Source organism: Papaver somniferum, chromosome 6 (genome assembly GCF_003573695.1).
Source record: "Papaver somniferum cultivar HN1 chromosome 6, ASM357369v1, whole genome shotgun sequence".
Taxonomy (NCBI): Eukaryota; Viridiplantae; Streptophyta; class Magnoliopsida; order Ranunculales; family Papaveraceae; genus Papaver; species Papaver somniferum.
In genome coordinates this window covers 9,300,755-9,325,296 of record NC_039363.1, presented here as the reverse complement: position 1 = coordinate 9,325,296, position 24,542 = coordinate 9,300,755, and the positions used below count along the sequence as shown (strand labels likewise).

General features: G+C 37.2%; 1 long non-coding RNA gene across 1 annotated transcript; it reads left to right on the top strand.

Annotated features, from left to right (window-relative positions):
- The first annotated feature begins 20,934 nt into the window (after positions 1 to 20,934).
- On the top strand, positions 20,935 to 22,090 carry LOC113285411. The gene is made up of 3 exons (XR_003328645.1): positions 20,935 to 21,124; positions 21,419 to 21,482; positions 21,971 to 22,090. It is a non-coding gene; the product is annotated as an uncharacterized LOC113285411 (long non-coding RNA).
- Positions 22,091 to 24,542: the final 2,452 nt, after the last annotated feature.

Sequence of the window (24,542 nt, the reverse complement as noted above, 5' to 3'; positions counted from 1 at the left end):
ACACGAGGAACACCATCTTCTCGACCTGCAATGTGATGTATTTTCAAAGTTTTTGTAGTAAAAAAAAATAGAGTTCGTTCAAGACTTGTGAAGGTTGTGCTTTTAGATTTAAATTTTAAGTCTAAAGAAAATAAAGCAAATTAAAACTGATTATATTAGAAAGACCGGGGTTCATGATTTCACCATTCACCAAAATTCATGTAATTTAATGTTAATTTTTATCATGCAATTCTAGACAATATAACTCCAATCAAAAGAAATTGTGATTCTAATCATTGCCTAAATTAGATTTTCAATACATCAATTGTTAATTGCAAGAATGAAGTATCAAAAGCCCTAAACTAAGCATACTTCATCAAGAGAAAACACAATTAATTAATAAAAATCATTACTCAATTTTCATTCGGTGCAAATAATCATAAAATAATTGCATAAATAAATTCAAATAAATTTTTACCACATAACTTTTGGAAGAATGGCTTCCTCCACCGCCCCAGAAGATTGGGTTTAGCTCATCATTGTGGAAACACGCTCAAAAGTTGATTTCATTTCTCAAAGTGTTTACAAATGATGAATTGGAGAAAAAATATTAAAAATCGGGTGTTTGCAACGTTTTTAATTGTTGCAAAACACTGTTACATAAAACGATAAAAGCCAACTATCGATGTTCAGCTTTTTCGTGTTCTTCAGTTCTGCAGCAGCAGAAATGGTGTTCTATGCAACTCGATTTTTCGGCTCTATGATGCTCTGTAACTCTCCCAAACTCTCTAGACCCTTTCTATGTGATCCTAGGAACCTATTTATACCCAGTAGCACCAAGAAATCTCGATATAACTCAAGATAATTCTCTCTTAACTCGGCCTTGATAAAAAATATTCTGGGAATATTTTCTTCCATGATTTAGCTTCTCACGCTGTTTCCCCACGCCAAATTACTCTCAACGCATCCAGTCATTTTCCAGAAGTGTTCCAACATGCAGCAGCCACGCGAAAATCTCTTGGTCACTCAATCAGGACTCGGAGTAGAAAACCAACCCGTGATGCTCTGATTTCATATCTTGGGTTATCTAGCCAAATTTGATCGGAACAAACACCCATACCAGCTCTGTTAGGACATATCACAACTACACATGAAGTTTCAGCGATTGAACCGCACAAAAACTCCTCCAAAATCCGATCGAAAAATCTGCCAGAGAAAAACAATATTTTCCCGCCAAAATATTTTTTTGAAATATTGAAGATGAAGGGCCCCTATCCTTTTCTAGGGTGCGAATAGCAGATGGGTGCTGAGGACAAATTTGGGTCCTGAGGATGAATTTGGGCTACACATAACCTTGGGTGTCCCTTAGCCAAATCTGGGGTCCGTATAACAAATTTCCTCCAGGGGTCCAAATAACACTTTTTGGGCAACTTTTTCCGCACAAGTGTATTTCTCTAAAAACACCTATACAAACATAAAAACACCATAATAAGTACAAAATCAAGCACTAGCAATAGTGACACTGAGGACAATTCAGACACAAAAATGTGTCTATCAAATACCCCCAAACTTATTATTTGCTAGTCCTCGAGAAAATCTAATACATAAAATAAAAATGACTACACTTAGCACGTGCAACAAGCCGTTAAACCGCTAGGTGGCCCTAGCGGCGGAGTGTTGTCTCCGGAGGGTTTACCAGAGGTGTACCCAAAAAATCTTTACTCCAGACCCTAGCTATCTACGCAGAACCTTGGAAGGCACTAAAGATTCTCCTTGGCTGGCATACAATCATTGACTATAGGAGGAAGTACCCTGATGCGAAATTCCAATTGATGTACACGAGTTTGCACTCAGCATACTAAAATTCATATATAAGTGACAAAGCTCTACTCAGATAGTTTCCGTACATCATAACCGAAGTCAACCAATCACATGGAAAGATTAAGAAGATGGATAAAGAAATGGTTAAAAGTGAACGTTGTTTCCCATATCCGTCTGAAAGCCTCTGCCAAGGTGAACCTATCCTAATGGACTGAGATACCGGTCTGACTAATATCAACACAACTGGCATATACAAGGGGACCAGTGGTCGATAAACCTAACTCTAGGTCAACACAACTGGCATATACAAAGGCACCAGTGGTCGACTTTATTGAATTTATTCCAGTTGGTCTAATGGTATGGTCTCATTTTTTTTTTTGGTATCTCAATCACTCTATTCCACCCTAGCAAAGGTAACAACTTGAATCGTGTGCCCCACCAAATCACTTAAAAAATAAAAACAAAAGGATTAGGATTCAATGAGATATGGCGAAACTACCATGTTTTTTTTAATTCTAACACCTGAGCTCTGTGCTTTTATGAATAAACTCTTTAGATGTTTCCATCTAATCAGATTGGTTCCTCAACTCCTACAACCAAGATGTTCCCATCCACTTAGATTGTTTAGTGACAACCTTAATAAGCATAAATTTCTGGGTTCTGGAGTTTATTTATTGCAACTAAAGGCTAACAAAAAGTTTCTTCCCCACCCCCAAACTTAATAACATTGTCCTCAATGTTTCTAATGAAAGAGAAATACCAAACAGTAAAGTAACATGAGGAATTAGTAAAGAAAGAAGTCGGAAAGATAGTACCTGGGTGAAGAGAGAAATCAAAAACTAATATACAACATACAATCGCCTCGATGGTCAATCAAGGGTAAACAGGTTCCTCCAGAGGGACCTCCTCAATATCACCTGTAGGAAAGGATACTAAAAAGGGTTTCAATCTCTGACCGTTAATCTTCGAAGAACTACTACCATCCGGTGTCTCAATTTCAACAGCTCCATGAGGAAAAATAGTGCGAACAATAAAAGGACCCGTCCACCGAGAAAGAAACTTCCCAGGGAAAAGATGCAAGTGGGTATCATACAGAAGAACTTTTTGACCTGGAGAAAACGACTTTCTTAAGATATTTCTATCATGCACAAGTTTCATTTTGTTCTTATACTCCTTATCACTATCGTAAGCATCTCTACGAATCTCTTCCAACTCATTGAGATGGAGTTTCCTATGGGCTCCTGCCTTGTCGAGTGAAAAATTTAGCTGTTTAACAGCCCAATAAGCTCTATGTTCTAACTCAACAGGTAAGTGACATGCCTTTCCATAAACAAGCTGATAAGGCGACATTCCAATGGGGGTCTTAAACGCAGTACGATAAGCCTATAAGGAATCAGTAAGCCTAGACGACCAGTCTTTCCGATTAGGATTAACTGTTTTCTCTAGTATACGTTTTATCTCCCTATTGGAAACTTCTACCTGACCACTAGTCTGTGGATGATACGGGGTAGCTACGTTATGTGTAATACCATATTTCTTCATCAAAAGCCTAAAAGTTCCATTACAAAAGTGCGACCCTCCATCACTAATTATAGCTCGCGGTGTACCAAAACGTGTAAGTATATTATTTTTCAAGAACTCAATCACAACCCTATGGTCATTGGTTTTACACGCAGCCGCCTCAATCCACTTAGAGACATAGTCTACAACGACAAGGATGTATAAGTTACCAAAAGAATTAGGACGAACCCATAAAGTCAATACCCCACACATCAAAGACCTCAAAAACTAAAATAGGGTTCAAGGGAATCATGTTCCTACGGGATATGGTTCCTAATTTCTGGCAACGTTCGCAAGTCACACAGTAACTGTGGGAGTCTTTAAACAACGAAGACCAATAGAATCCACACTGCAATATCTTAGCAACAGTTTTCTTAGCACTAAAGTGACCCCCACAAGCATGATCATGACAAAAGGAAATAATACTGGACTGGTCACTCTCAGGTATACATCTCCTAATAATATGGTCTAGACAATACTTAAAAAAATAAGGATCATCCCAAAAGAAGTGCTTAACCTCAGCTAAAAACCTAGAACGATCCTGTTTACCCCAATGTTGGGGCATTCAACCAGTAACAAGATAATTCACTATATTCGCATACCAAGGTAATTGGGTAACAAAGAACAATTGTTCATCAGGAAAGCTATCCCTTATAGGAAGGGAATCATCAGGGGAACTAACAACTAGCCTAGACAAGTGGTCTGCTAAAACATTTTCGGCACCCTTTTTGTCTCTAATGTCTGGAGAAAACTCTTGCAACAAAAGGATCCACCTAATCAATCTAGGTTTTGTATCCTTCTTAGACAAAAGATATTTCAAAGCAGCATGATCAGTATATATGATGATCTTAGAACCTAAGAGATAGGGTCTAAACTTGTCTAAGGCAAATACAATGGCTAATAGTTCCTTCTCAGTAGTGGTATAGTTCAACTGGGCATCATTCAGAGTTTTGCTAGCATAGTAAATCACATGAAGTAATTTGTTTTCTCGCTGACCTAGCACAACACCAATAGCATAATCTGAAGCATCACACATGATCTCAAAGGGTAGGTTTCAGTTGGGTGCCTGGACTATGGGGGCGGTAGTGAGTAAATTCTTAAGCTTCTCAAAAGTCTCTAAACAAGAATCATCAAAGACAAACTTAACATCTTTTGCAAGCAAATTGCAAAGAAGTCTAGAAATTAGGCTAAAATCCTTAATGAATCGACGATGAAAACCTGCATTCCCTAAGAATGACCTAATATCTCTTACGGTTTTTGGGACCTGTAAAGTCTTAATAAGGTCAACTTTGGCTTTATCTACCTCTATACCCTTAGAAGATACGATATGCCCTAAAACAATTCCTGAACGAACCATGAAGTGACATTTCTCCCAATTAAGAACTAAATTCTTTTCCTTACACCTAGTCAACACTAGTGACAAATGATGCAAGCACTCATCGAAAGACGAACCAAACACTGAAAAATCATCCATAAAGACTTCTAAGAACCGTTCTACATGTCAGAAAATATGCTCATCATGCAACGCTGAAAAGTAGCAGGGGCATTACAAAGCCCGAAAGGCATGCGTCTATACGCAAAGGTACCAAAGGGACAGGTAAAATTGGTTTTCTCATGGTCTTCTGGGGCAATAACGATCTGATTATATCCAGAGTAGCCATCTAAAAAGCAGTAGTGACTATGTACATCTAATCTCTCTAGCATCTGGTCGATGAAGGGAAGGGGAAAGTGGTCCTTCCTAGTGACCTTGTTCAATTTCCTATAGTCAATACAAACACGCCAACCCGTGGTCACTCGGGTCGGGATTAACTCATATTGTTATCATTATGGACTACAGTAATACCGGATTTCTTGGGAACAACCTGAACGGGGCTGACCCACTTACTGTCTGAAATGGGGTAGATAATGCCTGCATCTAACAACTTAAGGACCTCGTTTCGAACTACCTCTTTCATATTAGGGTTTAGTCGACGTTGCATCTCCCTAGAAGGTTTGATATCACTCTCTAAATAGATCTGATGCATACAAACAGTGGGACTTATACCCTTAATGTCAGCTATGGTCCACCGTAAAGCTTCCTTGTTGTTTTGAAGGACGGTTACTAGCCTACTTTCCTGGTCACTATCCAAGACGGAAGAAATAATCACAGGTAAAGTCTCAGACGGGCCTAAAAACCTATATTTCAGGGAATCTGGCAATGGTTTTAGGTCCAACTTAGGAGGCTTAGAAACTGGTAGTGGTTCGAACTTAGGTTTCCATTCATTACTAGTATCTAACAAAGGGGTTGAATCTAACAAAGCATTCACCTCATTAATCACATTATCATCATCAAAATCAATCCCAAAGTGAGCTAGGCATTTCTCTAATGGATCTTCTAACAAAGTGTTTGGTAATGACTCCTTGACTAATGTTCCTATCATGTTCACCTCTTCTATGTTCAAGTCATCTAGTTCAGAGGGTATCTTACTAATATTAAAAATGTTCAGCTCAATAGTCATATTACCAAAAGACAATTTCATAATACCATTTCGACAGTTAATGATCGCATTGGATGTAGCTAAAAACGGGCGACCTAAAATTATCGGTATCTGGTTCTCTGGGTCAGGGACAGGTTGGGTATCTAGGATAACAAAATCCACTGGATAAATAAACTTGTCAACCTCTATGAGAACATCCTCGATCACACCACGAGGAATTTTAACGGACCTATCAGCTAACTGAAGTTTCATCTGTGTAGGTTTCATCTCACCAAGTCCTAGCTTAAGGTACACATGATATGGCAGTAAGTTCACACTAGCTCCTAAGTCAAGCAATGCTTTCTCAACACGGTATTTACCTATTGTGCAAGAAATGGTAGGGGACCCTGGATCTTTATACTTAGGAGTAGTGGTATTCTGAATAATAGAACTCACGTGACTAGCTAGAAAGGCTTTCTTCTGGACATTAATCTTTCGCTTTCACGTACACATATCCTTGAGAAACTTGGCATAAGAGGGAATCTGCTTAATTGCATCTAGCAGTGGAAGGTTGATAGTTACCTGCTTAAAAACCTCCAATATATCATTAAAATTGGACTCCCTCTTAGTTGGAACTAGCAGCTGTGGGAATGGGGCTCTAGGGACAAAGCCGGGCTCAATATGACCCTCATTGGTCTCTTTAGAGACTCTATATGTCTCCTCAGTTTCTCGTTCAGAAGGGTGAATTACAACATGTTCACTATCAGGCATGGAAACCTTGTTGTCTATCACTCTACCACTCTTAAGGGTTTTAATAGCATTCACATGATCAGATGATCTTTCACCTATTTCATTAATTCCTCTAGGGTTGGGTTGAGTTTTACTAGGAAACTTACCTCTTTCTCTTAAAGACTCATTTATCTGACTAACCTGGGTTTTCAACTCGGAAATAGCCTGAGAGTTAGCCTGACTTATTCTCTTATTTTCTTCTAAACCTTGAGCAACAAATTGCTGAAACTGCACAGTGTTACGAGTTAACAAAGCAAGAGACTCTTCTAAACTCATAATCTTCTTATCCGAAGGGTTCTGAACTATGCCGGAGCTGAAGGATTCCTAGTGTAGCCAAAACCTAGGGGAACCTGAGCATTACTAGACTGACCTTGATTCCGGCCCTTGGACCAAGAAAGGTTTGGATGGTTTCTCCATCCATGGTTGTAGGTTTCTCAATATGGGTCAAACTTCTGTCGGTTATCAAACCTAGTGTTGTTATAAATAACATTGGCTTGCTCTTCAACAGCATGGCCTTCCCAAAAAGGCTCATTTCTTCACTACTACCACTAGAATAACTTAATTCTAATGCTTCTAACCTTTTGGCTATAACTGCTATTTTGGCATATGACTCATGAGATCCTTCTACCTATTAACATTTCCTCTACTTAGAAGAATTGTTTTCTGGGGTTCCCTACTATTTTCCCATTGTTGGGTCTTATCGGCGATTTCATTCAAAAATGTCATCGCTTCATCAACAGTTTTATTCTCAAACCCACCTGTGCATAAGGACTCAACCATGGTTGTTGTTGGATAATCTAAACCCTCGTAGAGGATCTGAACTAACCTAACCTTCTCCAAACCATGATGAGGACATTGAGATATCAAGTCATTGAACCTTTCTAAGTACCTATATAAAGATTCTCCCTCTTGTTGGGAAAAAGTACATATTTGTGTCCTAATAGACGATGTTTTATGCCTTGGGAAAAACTTATGTATAAAGGCAGAAGTAAGTTGGTCATAGGTTTCAATTGACTCAGAGTCCAAACTATACATCCAAGATTTGGCTTTATCTTTTAAGGAAAAGGGGAATAACCTAAGTTTCAACGCATCATCACTTAGGTTTTTAATTTTCAGAGTACTACAAACTTCCTCAAATTACCTAACATGAAAATAGGGGTTCTCATTCTCCTTCCCTAAAAACATTGGGAGCATCTGTAAAGTCCCAGGTTTCAGTTCATAATTTTCCTCCGTTTCAGCTTGATATAAGACGGACGAGAGGTTCTAGTTGGGTTTAGCAAAGCTTTCAAAGTTGCCATTTCTGCCACTACCAAAGGACTAGGAGTACTAGGGGTACTTTCCTCACGAAGAGACAGATTCTCAAAACTGAAGTTTCCAAAAACGGGGCTCTCAAAAGAAGAGTCTTCGAGCTCCCCGTCTTCACAAGATGAACTACTAGGTTTTTCACTAATCTAACGACCTAGAGTATTTCTATTCCAAGCCCGTTTAAAAACTTCGGGCATACACTAGAAAAACAAAATCAAAAAGAAAATCCCTATAAAGGAAGGGATGTTCTATGCAAACACAAACAAGGCTAACTCCACCACAGCAAACCTACTGATTTCTAGCAAACAAAAAGCATGACGGCTCCACTTAGATTGTTTCTAGACCAGCTTCTTATCCTTCGAACGGGAATTCGTTACAATTTAAGCAAATCCCTCTGGAATCAATCCGAGTTAAAGTAAGTTGAATAAAGGCGAGGGAAGCTCGGTGGAGCTTTGATACCCAAGGCCTCACCGTTATTACAAGGCGGCGCAGTCACGCATTCAACTTACAGAAACCGTCAAGAACTTCGCAGTATGCTTAAAAGAGTAACCAATATTTTTGGAATGACTTTCTTGCTAAGCTCGTTACCCTATCGGTCTCGTTCTAGTCAAAATTTTAGGCTTAGGTTCGCGTTTGGTGTCGTTTTCCTAAGGCGGGCAAAAAGAGAATGGTGATGAAATCCGAACCCTTATCTTGTATGGCCAGTCCTTTCCCCTTACTAGGAAATTAAAGAATCCGTTTTCAAGTCCTCAACATATATGCATACAAAGGAAGACAGTAACTCGCTGACAGGGGATTCGCGAGTGTTTCGACAAACTTACCTCCCGTACCAGACGGGGGATGAACCTTTGTAGTCGACTCGGGCCACGACTCCTATGTCATGTACGAACCCGAGGGGCCGAGGTGATATCGTAATCACCGTCCTTCTCTGCAAACAGTTTATATTTAAACTACTCTTCCGTAGGGTTTAAAAATAATGTCCCAAAATTTAAAGTCTAAAGTCCAAAAATATAAAGTGCAAAAGAAAAAGAAAGTCTAAAAAATATAAAAATATCTTTCTTTTTTTTTTCTCTCTTTTTTTTATATAAAAAAAATCTTCTTCTTTCGCTCTTTTCGCTTTGCCTTCTACTCCAGTCTTTAAGTATTCACCAAAAGCTTTGGCAAAATTTTCTTTCGCTCCAAATTCCAAAATCTGAAAGAAAAAGACAAAAACCCAAAAACGTAAAGAAGAACAAATAAAAATAAAAACCTAAAAAAAAAAAAAACTAAAAAAAAAAAAAAAAATCTAAAAACCCTAGCCTAAAGATAAGTCCGCGTTAGCGGCGCCAAAAATTTGATGTATTTTCAAAGTTGTTGTAGTAAAAAAAATAGAGTTCGTTCAAGACTTGTAAAGGTTGTGCTTTTAGATTTAAATTTTAAAACTAAAGAAAATAAAGCAAATTAAAACTGATTATATTCACAAAAATTCATGTAATTTAATGTTAATTTTTATCATGCAATTCTAGACAATATAACTCCAATCAAAAGAAATTGTGATTCTAATCATTGCCTAAATTAGATTTTCAAAACATCAATTGTTAATCGCAAGAATGAAGTATCAAAAGCTCTAAACTAAGCATACTTCATCAAGAGAAAACACAACTAATTAATAAAAATCATTACTCAATTTTTATTCGGTGCAAATAATCATAAAATAATTGCATAAATAAATTCAAATAAATTTTACCACATAAATTTTGGAAGAATGACTTCCTCCATCGGGGAAGATTGGGTTTAGCTCATCATTGTGGAAACACACCCAAAAGTTGATTTCATTGCTCAAAGTGTTTACAAATGATGAATTGGAGAAAAACTATTAAAAATCGGGTGTTTGCAATGTTTTTAATTGTTGCAAAACACTGTTACATAAAACGATAAAAGCCAACTGTCGCTGTTCAGCTTCTACGACCCCCGCCTCTGTGTCGTTATCACTGTTGATAAACGACTGTCTTCGTGAGTCTGTTCTTCGTGTTCTTCAGTTCTGCAGCAGCAGAAATGGTGTTCTCTGCAACTTTTCGGCTCTGTGATGCTCCCAAACTCTCTAGACCCTTTCTATGTGATCCTAGGAACCTATTTATACCCAGTAGCACCATGAAATCTCGCTATAACTCAAGATAATTCTCTCTTAACTCGGCCTTGATAAAAAATATTCTGGAAATATTTTCTTCCTTGATTTAGCTTCTCACGCTGTTTCCCCATGCCAAATTACTCTCAACGCATCCAGTCATTTTCTAGAAGTGTTCCAACATGCGGCAGCCACGCGAAAATCTCTTGGTCACTCAATCAGGACTCGGAATAGAAAACCAACCCGTGATGCTCTGATTTCATATCTTGGGTTATCTAGCCAAATTTGATCGAAACAAACACCCATACCAGCTCTGTTAGGACATATCACAACTACCCATGAAGTTTCAGCGATTGAATCGCACAAAAACTCCTCCAAAATCCGATCGAAAAATCTGTCAGAGAAAAAAAATATTTTCCCGCCAAAATATTTTTTTGAAATGTTGAAGATGAAGTGCCCCTATCCTTTTCTGGGGTGCGAATAGCAGATGGGTGCTGAAGACAAATTTTGGTGCTGGGCTACGCATAACCTTGGGTGTCCCTTAGCCAAATCTAGGGTCCATATATCAAATGTCCTCCAGGGGTCCAAATAGCACTTTTTGAGCAACTTTTTCCGCACAAGTGTATTTCTCTAAAAACACCTACACAAACATAAAAACACCATAATAAGTACAAAATCAAGCACTAGCAATAGAGACACTGAGGACAATTCAGACACAAAAATGTGTCTATCACAATGCTACGTGGTCAAGCCAGCACCAACGCTCCATGACACCAATCACTGTACCAAAGCCCGAGGTATGCTAACACTCCAAGCGCCAGCATAAATAACAGTCTGTGGCCAAGCCAACAGCGCCAACATCAGTAGTCCGTGGCCAAGCCGTTAACGTCAGCATCAGCAGTCCGTGGCCAAGCCGTTCGCGTCAGCATCAGCAGTCCGTGACCAAGCCAATAAAACAAAATAAAAGATGAGCGATACCTTTTATATACATATTACTTTTGGAGTTTGAGCAGAAGAAGGTTTCCTTTTATAAGCACAATACTTTTGGAACTCGAGTGGAGGAAGGTTTCTCATTTGAGCTATGCACGGAAAAAGGCAATCGGGCCGAGGAAACGCTCCACGACGCCAACAGTCCGAGGCCAAGACAATGCCAAACACACCGCATACAAGTAGCCATCTCAACAGCTCCACGCCAGCACCAACAGTCCATGTTCAAGCCCCGTACCAGTGGCCCGCGTCCAAGCCAGCATCCATCTCGGCCATTCCGCGTCCAAGCCAGCGGCACCACCTCTGTATGGACAAGTTAGCCGCACCACTACACGGACATCCCAAACAAGCCGCGCCATCCACCATTCCAAGGTAGCCGCGCCATCTACCTTTCGTAGCCAACCAGCTCCCGTTCCGTGGTCTAAGTCGCAATGTTATCTCTGCCAATCAGTAGCCAAAGTTTCACTGCTGACGCCAACACCCTATGACCAAGTCAGAATTACGCAGAGTCGCCAACACAGGGATCACGGATTCCTCATGCCTTCCGCTAAAAGGTTAGTTGAATTTCCTCGGCAATCTCTTCACGTATTTCCCTTTCGATTTTACTCTTGTCTGTCACCATCTCATGCTTACCCCGCAACAATGCCACTGTTATGTGCTAACCAGGGGACTTAATGTTGATGGTGGTTTTTAGCTTAGGGTTAAAATCGTAAAACCTTGCATCTGATGTGACGTCACTATGCAAGGAAACGGTGTCGTGAGTGCTAACTTTCTACCGGCATATTTATTGGCCGTTCAATATATCTACATGGAATTTACCCAGACTGGCGAATGTAACAACTATCCTAGATGTCCTGTAAATTTCGGCGCCTTGCCTATACTTAAGTTCCTTTGAATGCCTTCTATGATATGTTCTCCGGCTGAACCCTTAATGTTGATATGGCATGACGATTTGTGTTCACTCGCAACAGAGTAGCACGAATCTCCAAATATCAAGGATAAGATCTTTGCATAAGATATTCAATCAGAAAAGCATACTGCTCTCTGGCAATGAACTTAAAAGAACTTTGTGTCAACACATAGAATTGAATAAATGGTCCTGAATAACTTGCAGAAGTTAAGGTTTCGCGCCTCGCGCAGTATACCCGACCTTGCTTGTCAAAATTAATCCTACGCAAACTAGGTAATTAATCCGCCATGGATTAGCAGGTGCAAAACCTCGCCCAGAATCAGAAAAACATGGAGCCGCAACAGCAAAGAGAGGAGTAGCCATGCTTTAGGCCAGCTGGCGCCACTTTACATTGGCCACATGATGGGTCGGAGAACCGACTTTGTTTTAACGCAAGTGCACGGTGTCGAAATTGTAGACAACAACAAATATGATTCGTTCCCACGAAGAGTGTGAAAATACCTCTAACTGATACTAATCAAATAAAATAGATATGTAGGATAATCTAAGCCAAATGAATCAAATTATTGTAAACAAAAGAAATATCAAAGGTGACGGACATGTTAGGGATTCGGGAATCCCATTGCAGAGTTTAATTTATATGTATCCTATCACAAAAGTGTCATATTACTCATGTATGGTAGTAACACATAGCATCATACACGGAGGATTTATCGATAAAGAAACTCAATTATAATTGTCAAAAGATATGTTTGGTCTCGACTTAAAAGTAGATATTTGAAGCACTAAATATACATGGCATAGATAGTCAATGAATAATCATAAGAAAATAATCAATCAAGTCTATAGAATGGATTTGTTTAGTATCGAACTATGAGATATATTTGGGATAAAACATGAAAGAGTTATAAATCAAACCCATCAATTGAGACACTTAAACATAGTTAAGCATAAAATTGACTTTGTTTTAGAACACAAAATAAAGTAACATCTACAAGTTCATCCGTAACCCTAACATGGAAAATTAGCAATTCATGAAGAGTGAAAATAAACAGCAAACCATATTCCTGCGTTCCGCTCTCTGGCCGCCTACCCCCTCTTCTCTTCATTCTCTCTTCGTTTTTATATCAGTGTTGCTGCGAAGAAAAGGCCTCGCAAATAACTGGCAAGGCCCGGTCCAATAACTGACCACAGCACCTGACTCCGCCTACTGCAGTAAGCTAAGCACCTGCCACCAAAGTTCCGGCTACAGAACATTTGTTTCTCCCTAAAAACACCTTCAATGGACCCCCACAGCAACCATCGGTACCCAGTACACTGCCTATTCTTCTCACATCACCACTTTCTGTCTTCTCAGATTCATTGTACTGTCGCTGTCAAGGCCACCCCCGATAACCAATTCACTCCAGCCAGCAGACTTATCAATCACCACTGCTCATGACCACCAGGGCCGTTCCTGAGAAGTTTTTTCCCTAAAGCATATCCAAAAATGTTGCCCCCTTTTCTTAAGCTGCTTCGATTTCATTTCCATACTGCTAATTGACAGTAACGCATCCATGATCCATTGTCTATGATTGTTGTATTTTAGAAAGGGAAACACATGTATAGCTAGAATGTATTTATAAGAGTAGTTTGCATCTCCATATCGGCTTTCTAGTCTTGAAGTACCTGCCATATGTTGTGTGTTTCTAACGCAGGAATTCCAGCAAGGTTTGAACGTTAAATCTTTATCACTATAGTTGGAAGGTTATCGAATAACAAGAAATGATGCTCTATGTGAACATGTAGGCAAAGTGGAAATTGAGGACATTGATTTTGAGTCAACTGAGTCATACTTCTGATCAAAATTCCCGGAAAATAGAATGAAGTAGAGTTAATACTTGAGAAATATAATTGCAACTGAATGTATACCGCGTTCCGGATCAATATCGCATCCCTTGAATAAATTACTAAAACTACTAAAACCCTAAAACTTACCTTGAGATGGAGACGGATCAAAAAACTTGATAGACAAAGAGATATCAAAAAACTTGTGAGATAGAAGAGAGATGATTTAACCATCTCAAAATATCCAAAGTTCTTAGCAACACCAACTGAAGTCGGTATTCAATCAGTTGGAAAATTACTTCTTCTTCAATCTTCATATATTCATCCAAATTCTCTTCTCAGTTGGTAGGCTAAATAACACTTCTGTTTTGTTGCCCCCTAAGTCTGTTGCCCCGAAGTGGAGCTTTCCCTTTGGGGTCGGCCCTGCGACCACAGCTACTTCCTTCCATTTTTCTCCCTGATCAGTCGCGCTCAAACAACTCCCAATTAATTCCCATCTGCAGATCATTTCCTGACTCCATAAGCACAACTCCTCTGCCTCGAATTACTTCAGCCAGCATGAATCCGTTCTACCTTGTTTCGTTCACATCCAAAACTATCTTCCAATTCCCTCCGTTCATCCTCACATGAACTCAAGAATTGATGCCGTTATTAAACACTAGAAAGCAGGCACATAACCCATTGCATCTCTGACTCCATTGTTCTGTTGCCGTTAGCATCGTCTCCATTCACTAGTTTCTGATATTGCCGCAACATTTCCATTAACAACCTCTGCCAAAAGTACGACCACTGCAACCATGGCAGTACATCACTGCCTGCAACTGTTCTCCATCGACAACAACTGAATGCTGACATCTTCTACTCATTTCTGCGACAATTTCTCTCTTACTGACAATCAACACCTTTTTAGTCGAACTTCATTGCAGATTCAACTCAGCCCACACCATTTCCATTCCTTCCAAGCCCCCGAGTCTCAAGTCTTTGTTTGCTGCCAATTCGTTCTCCTTCAGGATGCAACACCGATTCATCTGAACATCACAACTTTGGATCTCCACCGTACATCATAGTTGTTGCTGTCAAAGAACATCTTCCATTTCGATATGGAACGTCTCTGCTAACAACCAAAACTTCTCCATTTCGCACCATGAGAACTTGGTGACAGCAGCTGCTAGAAAGAGACCGAAATAAACCACCATTTCCTAAGACTCTGTACAGCATCACATCCCACTCATTTGTTAAACCTAGTGGACCAGACGTGCTTGCATGAAGGCAAGAAAGAATTCTTCATTTGATTTCACCACTATCTAGGGCTGTAGGGTGACTTTATTGGCGCAACATCAGAGTCTGTTGTCTAGACGTCTCATTGCCTCATTTCTAGAGCTGTCTCCTTTTGGTATCATCCGTGATATTGGTGATTTTTGTCGCAAACGGTAAAATGCTCATTTAGCCATTTATCCTCTGATTATCAGAATGGCTTATACTTTCTACAAAAGTATTAAAATAATGTTATTAACCAAAATATAGAGTCCTAGCTAATATAAATATGGGTATAAAGTATAGTATTTTCGTGATTATCACCACGCCCCATCCTAATCCGGCCCTATTTCTTTCGATCAATCAGGTCGCTTTAAACTCGCCACACGCACATAAGTTGTGGCTGTGTCCATGATTGCCGGCCCCACTTCCCATCGACCAATCGGGTCGCTCTAGAGCCGCCACACTCTCGCCAGAAGTGTAGCCGCGCCTTATGTTTGGCCGGCCACTTTTTCGTGGCCAATCAAGTTGCTCTAAACTTGCCACCATACATTACACGAATTCACTTCCTTCATCATGGAAGCATAACGTCTGACAGTTATACGTATCCTATTCTTCACCACTCAATCATTTCCACTTCCTACGAGACCAGGGTACGTTTCAATATGACTTGTATAAATAGGCTTCACCTATTTTCACCAAAAAACAAGTTTTGGTCGGCAACAACACAGTATCTAGAAATCACCTGGTAGCATTCCATTCTGCTAGCCAGTTCTACCTTCAGATACAAGTCATAAACAACCACACCTTCAGAATCAACTATTCTGGTCTCAACACTTTCTTCTTCCCTCCCTAAGACCAACCCTTCTCCTTCACTTTGTGACCGAAGCAATCCTGGAACGACCATTTCTTGGTTTAGGGAAGGATTGTACAGATTGATCTCTCGAATCAAAAGTACTCCCGTGCAGTACATTGTTTAGGGTTTAGACTCGTTTCTCATCCACATACGAAATTACCAAAAACAGCAGAAACCGTTTTCACCTGCAAACAATAGTGTACACGTTTGGGTACGGTTACTCAAACCTAAATGAAGGTACATTTCATTTGTGTATAACAAGCTAAGTTCGATCTAACGGTTGCAAGATATTAGTTTGAGTCTAATCAGGTTTTCATCTAACGGTGAATGCTTTGTTACCAAGGTAACTTAGATTGCAAACCCTGATTTGAAAACTATATAAAGGAGAACTATAGAAACTGGGAAACCTAATTCCCATACTTCTGTGTGATACTAGTTGCGACTAGAGTCGATTCTCCTTTAACCTTAGGTTTTTCACGAAACCCTGTAGGTTAACGACTTGAAGACTTCATTGGGATTGTGAAGCCAGACCCAACTATTTTCTCCGTAGTTGTGTGTTCTGATCTTACCTCTACTATCGTGATTGAGTATTATCTCTGCTAAAATTTTCTTGAGATTTATCTCCGATAGGTAATATTAAAAGAAGTCACAAACATCTTCGTCTCATCGTTTGTGATTCCACAAAATCTTGTTTCGCTTCCATACGATTAAGATTATTGTGAGGTGATTGATAATACTAGGTTGTTCTTCGGGAATATAATTCCGGTTTATTAATTGCTTCTTGTGCACCTTGATTTATCAAAATATGAAACAAAACTCATAGGTAATTCTGTGGGAGACAGATTTATCTATTCCAATAGACTTTTCTGTGTGAGACAGATTTTTTTATTAAGTCTTCGACTTTGGGTCGCAGCAACTCTTGGTTGTGGGTGAGATCAGCTAAGAGAATCAAGTGCGTAGAATCCTGCTGGGGTTTAGTGACGTAAGGAGCGCAACTCTACCTTTATCAGTGACAACTTGATTAGGGCTCAATTACAATAGGATCCGAAGTTCATTGGTAGTAGGCTAGTGTCTGTAGCGGCTTAATACAGTGTGGTGTTCAAAGTTGGACTAGGTCTCGGGGTTTTTCTGCATTTGTGGTTACCTCGTTAACAAAACTTCCGGTGTCTATGTTATATCTTTTCTGCATTATATTTTGTTATATAATAGAAATATCACAGGTTGTGCGTTAACATCAATCAATTAGATAATCCAACTTTTGGTTGTTGATATAAATTGATTGACACTTTAACATTGGTCTTTGGTACCGTTCAATTTATTTCTCTTATGCAACCGGGTTCGCAAATTCTTATTTTTTTGATTGCGGATTGAATTGAGGAATATAGATATCGCTCGCTGATATACTTTTCTGTAGATTGAGTCTAACTGTCTAGTTGGTTCTCTTGAAAGTTTATTGGAGTTTGTCCTACTCCGACTGCCGAGCGAAATATTGGTTGTGGTTGTTAGACCCCCGCCTTTTCATGGTGTTTGAGTTTATTCCATACAGGTTGATAAGAAAAAGTTGGTGGTGTATTTTGGTACCCCGCATTTTCACTTTTATATTCTTTATGAATTTAAGATGGTATTGAAATCACTACCTATACATCAAAGGAGATTCTTATAAATTGAGTGCATTGACAGAATTATAACTGGTAAGAAACTCGAGTGTATTCAATATACACTGCTAAATTCTTGCAAGTTGTTTTTGTGACTGATCTAGGTTAGCGGCTAATGAAGAGCTATCATCCACAAAAAGATCTTGATTATAGTGAAACTTTCTATCCTGTAGCAAAATCTAAACTAATTAGATTAATATATTTTTTGTTACTGTTCAATTCAACTGGCAAGTCAGACAACTCGATGTGAGCAACGTTTTTCTTCATGGATATTTGAAAGATGATATTTTCATGACTCAACCACCAGGATTTCAGGGCGCCACACATCCTAATTTTTTGTGTAAGTTAGCTCATATATGGTCTAAAGCAACCCCTAAGGGATTTGTATGAAAAATTGGTTAAGGTTGATGTTTATATGGGATTTACTATTTTTCATGCAGATACTTCCATGTTCATTCATAGAGTCTGAAATTCAAATTACTATTCGCTTTAGTTAAAGATTGCAGATATTTTTGATGACGGTTTAAATTCTTCCAAATTTGCTTTTTGAAAGACTAATATCATTTTTTCCCCTTGATCTAACTCGTTTGGATAGGACTGAGATCACCTGACTCATCTGGATCTCATTCAATGTGTTTTTTTTGAGTCAGATTTGACTTCGCTGACTCAAAAGTAGGTTGGTCCCATTAATCAGGGGTAATTTGTTCCCTAACTCAAATGAGACTGAATCAGGAATTATGTCCGAGTCAGATCTTACTCAATTCAAATTAAGAAATAAACCGTCTGTCATCTAACTCGTGTCGAGTCAGGATGAGTCAGATCCAGACACTGAGTCAGCTAACAATTTGAGGGGGTAATACCGTAATACTAAGTGTGTTCCTTCCATTCGTTCATTTTACTAAGGTCATTTTTGGGACCTTTGATATCCCATCCTAGACTGGGTTATCTATATAAAAACGGTTATTTTTTGTTTGTTCCACTTAAATCCTATTCATGAAGAAGGTTAGTATATCTTTTCTTAATTTTAGGCTAAAAAAGCAGGGATAGCATATTCCGTTTAATATGAGTTTTTCCGAAATCCCAACCTAGAATAGGTAGTTATTTAGGTAGTTATCCCAATTTATTGGTATAATTTTGAAGTAGTTAAAATTAGAATCATATTATTGGGGCTTCAACCCAATAGGATTTTGGGGGCATAAAATGTTATGTGCAGCCAAGAGATGGATAGGGGGACCTCAAGGTATATGAAAATGTCAAAAGTACCCTTACCTAAATTTCACTATTCATCAAAAAATCCTAAATCTATAATCTTCTCTTCTCATTCTTCTTCTTCTTCTTCTTCTTCTTCTTCTCATTGACAAATCAAGATGAAGATGATGATCACGATTTCATCATGAAGAAGATGAAGATCATGAAAAAAAATAATTATCTTTTCCTCCTCCTTCTAAATCATGATGAGGATGATGATCATAAAGAAAACCCATAACTATTATCTTCTCATTCTCCTTCTCATTCTTAGATCATGATAAAGATGATGATCATAATTTCATCATGATGAAAATGATCATCATATAAAGAAAAAACTAAAAAACCCATCATTTATTTTTGCTTTTGAATGGTTAAATAATCCGATTCGATGAATTTCGGGCAAAAAAAAAACATCTTCTGAAGGTGTTTATGGCAAGGAGTTATTAGATTCCCAAGCCGAATGTACATGTTTCGGCTTGGTTTTCCAAACCAAAATTATTTTTCTGATTTTCTTTTTTATTTCCAGAACTAGTTACGCCAAACCGAAATTATTTTTCTGATATTTTTTTGATTTCCAGAAGCAATTACGGTTGGATTTTCCCAGCCGAAAGTGTTGTTACGGCTAGGTTTTCCCAGCCGTAATATCACCTCCGGCTGGGAAAACCCAGCCTTTTCTGGTTCCGAAAACCATAAAAAATTAGAAAAACAATTTCGTCCGGGAGTTCTTATTTTCCAGCCGTAAATAATAAATATGGCTTGGAACACCAACAATTCCCAACCGTTTTTGCGTTGTACGGTTGGGTCGAAAAATTATCCCAGCCGTAAACAATATTTTTGGCTGGAAGTTCATCATTTCCCAACCGAAAAAATGTCGGTTGCGGCTAGGATCTCATGTTTTTCCAGCCGAAATTGCAAAAAATCCAGATTTTTAATAGATGTTTTCCGATTGGAATCAATAAAGACTTACAAATATAATATTATGCTGAGTAATTTAAGGATATGCTCCATCATATTAAGTGGTTGATTTTCAAAAAAAAAAAGATCCTCAGAGTCCTCTTACTTAATCAAAAAAAAAAAAAGAGAAAAAAAGTTTTTGATTTTCATAAAATTAGTGTAATGATTAATCCTAATTCATACACTAATCATAATTAGTTTAATTAATCACCCTAATTAACACTAATTCAACTGAGGGAATCTTAGGCATTAATAAAATAATAGGATAAGGGGCTATTGAATTTGCTATTTCATGTTCCAAAATAGCCCCCAAAACTATTTGGGTTTTAAGCCCCCGGTAATAGGATTCTAAAATTAAAGACAAACTAGGGGTGGGACTTGGGTTGGTTGGGAGAGTTAGAAGGCTTGGCCGAGGCAGACCCGAGAGAAGAATACCGGATTTCCTATCGAACCCGTGGAACCCATGGAGGTAATGCCCAAGTCCTCCCAAGTTATGTTCGTCGGGTTCCCTGGGTTGGCCCAAGTTTCACCAGACATACGAATTTTTTAATATGATAATAACAATTTTTAGTAACAATAAAATTTAATTGCTCTATTAATCTTAAGTTTCCAAATAACTACAAAATATTTACAATAATATAATTTTTTTAACCCAAATAAATAATAATTATCTTAAATTTCCATTTATCTTATATCGAATGATTAATGAGATAGATATAATTTATATTTTCATTATTAGATTTGAAGATAAATACTAAAATTACTCTAAATAAATGATAATACCAGTTTTAAAAAATAGTTTTATATGACTATGTCATAGTTCTTCGGGTTGGTTGGGCTACTTGAGTTAGAAATATTTGTGTCCATGCTTGCCCAAATCTAGCTAGGGTTTATAAAATTTATGCCCAAGCTTGCCCAAAATTATGAAATACTTTTCCCATGTCCGCCTAACGTTTGGATTGGGCATGGGTTTGGCGGGTTAACCCAACCCAAGTCCCACTCCTAAGACAAACACAAGATTTTTGTCAAGGGAAAATTTTGCTAAGGCCCCACCCATGGATTATCCATAATATCAGTCCCTTAATTAAAAGAAGTTTATAATCAGGCCCCAAATTGATAATAAAAGTGAAATGACCACGTTATCCTGGTTATAAATGTATCTAAACTTAGGTTTCTCTCAAAAGTAATCGACATTTCTTCTTGTTGGAGAGAGAAACCAGATCGAGAAACTAGATCTAGAAAATCAAACCAAAAATCAAATATGAATCCGAGAGAAAAACGAGTTTTGCAAAAGAAATCAAGAAAAATAAGATGCAAATTAAAAGAAACTATATGTTTAATTCGTTTCCTTGAAGTTTCAAAAGAAAAATAAACGAAATAGAGAAAAAATTCAACCAAAATCGACAAAGAATAACAGAGGTAAGATTTGGTTTCTTTTCTTCTTCTTCCTCCAATATATGCTTTTAGTTCTGAAATCAATTGATCATTGTTTAGTAAATATTCAATCGAGCTTCAATCGAGCTTCAATTGACTATAGTTTATCAATTGACTTAAGTTTTTGTTTTGAATCTAGGTTTGCTCAGTTGATTTTGAAGCTATTTCAGATAATGATTCGTCGTTTTTATTCTCTTTAGTTAATTTGATTCTTAAGTTTTAATTTTTTTGTTTTTGAATCAATCAATTTGTTTATTTGATTTGTTTTTTTTATTACAGATCCTAGAAAAAAGAACAAAACGATATTTTCTTTTGAATCAAATGATTTTTCTTTTGAATACAGGTAATTTTTATGTATAAATTTAGGGTTTATTTACAACCTAAAATTCGTTGTTGATAGATAATGTAGTTGATGTTCTAGTTCATGTTGATACAAGTACACATGTATATTGAGTTATCAAGTTCATGTTGATGTTCTAGTTCATGTTGTAAGATGACTTTTGTTATGTAATGAGGTACAACATGTGTAACTGACGTCTACACATCCAATTTTCATGTGTAACTCGAAGTTACACATTCATACAATTAGATGAATATGAGTTTCTCTTACAAAGTTGTATTGAAATGCCTTGATCTGTCATAAAACTGTGTTTATAGTTAAATTTTTCAGATTACATATGCATGATATTGAGAATAGGTATATATGATCTTGGATGGAACTAAAAGTATGTAGCTGACATGATATTGATATAGTGGTTATAGTGGTGATTGTTATATGAAAAGTTTTATATTAATTATCTTGCATTTCTGGTTATGGAACTCTTCTTACAGTGGTGGTGGTGGTTATAAGAGTATTGATGGTGCCGGTGGTAGAAGATATAGTGAAAGTGAGATTGGAGTGAAATCAATTGTTCAAAGTGAAAAATGAAGACCAGCATTGAGTGATCCTCCTATAAAATTTGATTTAAGACTAATGTTTTGTTTTGTGTTTTTTTTTTTCTTTTGTGTACATTGATTGATTATCTTGTCTATATTGAATATTATGCTTAAATTTGTATTTATTATTAATGATCTTGTTCAATCAAATGCAATTTTTTTTCGAGATATTTGTTGTCTTTTTCTATAACTATAATTTTGTTATTGTTTATGTACTGATGTACAACATGTGTAACTTTCGTCTACACATCCACTCAGCATGTGTAACTTGTATCTACACACCCAGTAAGCATGTGTAACTTGAATCTACACATCCAATTAGCATGTGTAACTCACAGTTACACATAGATATAGTTTGTTTAAGATCTGAGTATGTTTTTTCTTTCAATTAAAATGTACGAATTTCGTTTACACATCCAATTAGCATGTGTAACTTGCATTTACACATCCATATAGCTTATGTACTTGATTTAGGGATTTTCCAAGTCTAAGTCTGTTTTTTTTCTTCTTTTTAATTAGCATGCGTAACTTGCAGCTACACATCCAATCAGCATGTGTGACGTGTGACCTTCATCTACACATCCATATAGCTCGTGTATTTTATTCAGGGTTTTTCCATCTTTGAGTTTATTTTTTTCCAATTAGCATGTGTAACTTTCGTCTACACATCCGATTAGCATGTGTAGTTTTCGTCTACGTATCTACTTAGCATGTGTAACTTGTGTTTACACACCCAATAAGCATGTGTAACTTGCATCTACACATCCAATTAGCATGTGTATCTCGCATTTACACATAAATATAGCTTGTGCTTGTTCTATTCTGAGTCTATTTTTTCTTATTCATTACAACTCTCATTTTTAAGTATTTCACAATAATAACAATCAGAATATTCTCAAGTACAAATTGTATGAAAAAAATTTTGAATTTGGGTAACAAATCTAATTACTCATTATTGCATATTAAAGCAATACAAAATTAATGCAAAAAAAATGAGTCAAAAAGACTTGTGATGCCTGTATAACAAAAACGAAGATCAGCTGCATCTTTGAACCCTAGTAGATTTATTGGAAGTTTCCATGTTCCAAATCAAAACAAACCATTATTGGAAGTTTCCATGTCCCACGTTCCATGCAACTCACAGCAGCCATGAAAAACTGAAAAATACAAGCATACAATAAAAATATCAAAAAACAAACGAAAGCAATTCACTCGCGGGTGTTTCCCCCTCGTGAAAAGTATATCCTATGCGGCAAGCTAAAGATAAAATGAGCCATCAACATACTCAACAGGAGAAATATATCATATGCAGAAAGCAATATATACAATGTGTCTTAAAGATACAAATGCTACAAATGTTTACAAATACACATGCAACAGGATATATACGTGTAACTTCAAGTCACACAAACTAAAAATACAACATGATATATATGTGTAACCTTAAGTTACACGTACTGTAACAAAAAACAACATGTCTACATCATCAATTCGAAGTTGTTCTTCTGAAACAACATTGTTTCTTCATCCTCTTCTCAGTATCAAACAAAAAACTCACAACAAATTCACAAAAAACAAACAGAAAAATACAAATTCCATGCTAAAAATACAACAGGATATATGTGTAACCTCAAGTTACACATACTGTAACAAAAACACCATATCTTCGTCAATTTGAAGTTGTTCTTCTGAAACAAAATTGTTTCTTCATCCTCCTTTCAGTATCAACAAAATATAAACAACAAATTCTCGTATCAGACATACAAGAACAACAAATTATCGAAAAAAATTGAAAAAAGTTTTGAAATCAAACCAAATAAAATTCGTACCTAGATTTGTTGTTTTCCTTCTTCTGAAACAATGTTATTTCTCTTCTTGTTCTCAGTATCAACCAAATCCGTTCTCAATATCAACCAAATCAAAAAAAAAAAAAAAACGAAATAAGAAAGATCCAAATAATAAAAATCGAAATCAATAGAATTCAAGACTAGATTGAAAACACACCTATTTTGATTTCTCTGTCCCAACCTGTCTTCTTCCTCTTCTCAGACTCAACAAAATCCAAGAAAAAAAAAACGAAAATCATTAGAAAATCGAAATAAAAAAATATATCAGAAAAACTAGTGAATCAAACCTATTTTATACAAACAGAAAATAAAAAATTGATACAAACCTATCTGTTGTTCTTCAGTGTAGCGTCTTCCTCTCATCAGATCTGAAAACAACTGAATCAATTCAACGATTTTCTGAGAAATAACGTGTTGCTCTTCCTCTTGTCTTCAATACATCGAATCAAAAATCAACACACCTGTTTGTTGTTCTTCAATGCAGCGATTTTGTGAAGAAACAATTCGAATTCGGAAGATTATTTGATATCATGAAGAGAAAATCGTCGGAGAGCAGAGAGATGAGAGAGTAAAAAAAAATCTGATTTGATTTTCTGTTTCTGTTCCTGTATAATCTAATA